We start from the raw sequence: 2778 nt of genomic DNA, 5'->3' as shown, positions 1-2778 counted from the left end.
CCCATGGACTGCCTCCTACCAGGCTCCTCCATCCATGGGATTTTCCAGGCAAGAGTACTGGAGTGGGGTGCCATTGCATTCTCCGGGAATGGAACCCTAATCCAATAGAACTGGTGTTTTTATAAGAAGAGGGAGAGACACTAGAGATGCATGTACACGGAGAATAGGCCACGTGAGGGAACGGTAAAGAGGCAGCCATCGTTAAAGGAGGCAGCCTTTCAAGGAGAGAGGCCTCAGGAACCAAACCTGCCAACATCTTAATCTTGGACTTCAAACCTCCAAAACTGAGAAAATACATTTCTCCTGTTTAAGCCAACTAGTCCATGGTACTCCATTATGATAGCCCAAGCAGATAAATACAGATGGCTGCCAACATTCCTCCCTTGTCTGTTGTTATGTCCTCTGGCAATGGGACTTTGCACCTCCCCACCCAGAGGCAGAGTCTATTTCCTCACCCCTTGAGCCTGTGCTTTGGCCAACAGCATGCAACAGAACTGCCATCACATGAAATCTAGAGCCTAGGCCTCAAGTGACCTTGCAGCATCTGTCTGGGCCCCAGTGCAATGCTGCACTGAGCCCTCCATGTGAGGAAGCTGGTCTGGAGAATAAGAGGGAGTGGACAGAGACCCAAAGCACCCCTGCTGACAGCTGGCACCAACGCCAGACATGTGATCAAGGCCATTGAAACTTCCAGCCCAGCCTATCCTCCAGTTCACTGCGGCAACATGGTTGAGCAGAGGAAAGTCCAAGAGTGGAACCACCAGCCATTCCCAGCTCAAATTGCCTACCTACAGGATTGTGAGCAAATACACTGTTGTAATTCAAAGCTGCTATGTTTTACAGTCCTTTGCTTTGAATTAGTAACCAAGCTGACACAGCATTCTTCTCTCCCTGGCTAGGGCTGAGTGAACCCGATGATATTCCTAAAGGGCAAATTCTGTTTGGGCAGCCAAAGGACCAGTTCTTGTCCCTAGGCCAGGGAGCTCCCACACACAGGCAGAGAAGACACTCCAGGCTCATGACTGGGAGCTTTCCCCAGATCCAAAGTCAATAGTCTATCACTACCCCTGTCTCTTAATGTTTTTGATTATCAAGATCATTTTACATATTACTGAAGTATATAATCTTTTAATATTTTGGTTCATGATGAAAATCAATCATGCATTTATTAAGTTTTTAACAGAAAATCGCTTTATAATCCTACAACTCTCAAACAACTTACTGTTTATTATTATAGTCACTCATTATTATTTTAAAACACACAAATAGGGAGTTCCCTGGTGCCTGTGGTTAGGATTCTGGGCTTTCACTGATAGGGCCTGGGTTCAACCCCTGGTCAGGGAACTGAGATACCACAAGCTGTGCAGCATGGCCAAAAACAAAACAAAAAACCACAATCAGCTGTGATGAAAAATGCACAAAAAATTTCCTGGGTATTTTAAGATATTTGCCCAAGCTATTACAGAATTCTTTCCACTGCCAAGAGTAGTCAGATTTTTCACTTGATTTTAAACCAAATCCATATTGTTAATCTCCATCAGTAATTTGTGGGCATTGTGTGAGAGGAAATCCCTTCGTATGACTTCTGCTGAACTTTCAAAAACATTCTCTAATGAATGTTATTTAAAAGGTCTTTTATCTCTCTGCCCAAATGAGCACTGAATTTCAGGCTAGCATTTTCCATGTCATATTTTGATTAAGCAGTGAATAGGTTTGTTTTTGATCAACATAAAGGCTTACATGCTAACAATACTGTCTTGAGATATAAACTCTCAGCTTCCAGGCTTTAGATTCCTCAAATTTATTCCCTGTGGTCAAGTGACATTTTTCATTTGGGAAAGTGATATCATAGTAATCCTTGTAAAACCTTCACTGAAATAGGAAACTGAAACACATTTCCACTTGACAGAGGAAAAGCTGAACCACAAGGATAAGAAACCTCCAGAAACTCAGCTAATGCTATGAGACCTTTATATGGCTCTTCTCAGACAAACGTGTGTGTGTATATACTTTACAGGCACACTCACACAGATAGATGTGTGTATATTTGTGTGAATGTAGAACCATAGATTGGTCAGGGGCCTCAAGCCTAATTTTGTGGACTGATCAAAGTGATTGGACACCCCATCCTCGATACCAAATTATTCTTTTAAAATAATTCAGGAGGCTGTGCAGACCAGAGTCTCAGGAAAAGACTAAAGATTAGATTGGAAGAAGAGAGAGTAGAAGCCATGTTTTGAAGACCTGTAGTACAGGTACTTCGTCAGTTTGTAAGGCATGAGTCTGAAGTAGCTAGCAGTTTGGTTCTCGAAAGATCTCTGAATCGCGTGCAGTTACTTGGTCGAGTAGGTCAGGACCCTGTCATGAGACAGGTAGAAGGAAAAAACCCAGTCACGATATTTTCCCTAGCAACAAATGAGATGTGGCGATCAGGGGAAAACGAAACCTACCAAATGGGTGATGTCAGTCAGAAGACAACATGGCATAGAATTTCAGTGTTCCAACCAGGCCTCAGAGATGTGGCGTATCAGTATGTGAAAAAGGGGTCTCGAATTTATGTGGAAGGGAAAGTAGACTATGGTGAATATACGGATAAAAATAATGTCAGATGACAAGCAACAACAATTATAGCTGATAATATTATATTTCTGAGTGACCATGAAAGAGAAGCCGTAGACTGGATGATTCTTCTCTGGCTGGTGTTTGGTACAGTCTCATTTCCAAATCATGCTAGTGTTTATAGTTTCTAATGACAAGAATTAAAATACTCTTAGTTGT

The 2778-nt window shown here is 42.4% G+C and overlaps 1 pseudogene; it reads left to right on the top strand.

Moving 5' to 3' along the window:
- Positions 1-2231: 2231 nt before the first annotated feature.
- On the top strand, positions 2232-2778 carry LOC133243287 (single-stranded DNA-binding protein, mitochondrial-like; annotated as a pseudogene).

The sequence above is a fragment of the Bos javanicus genome, chromosome X (genome assembly GCF_032452875.1).
Source record: "Bos javanicus breed banteng chromosome X, ARS-OSU_banteng_1.0, whole genome shotgun sequence".
Classification (NCBI taxonomy): Eukaryota; Metazoa; Chordata; class Mammalia; order Artiodactyla; family Bovidae; genus Bos; species Bos javanicus.
Note: the sequence above shows the minus strand (reverse complement) of the source record. Positions and strands in the feature narration are given on the sequence as shown.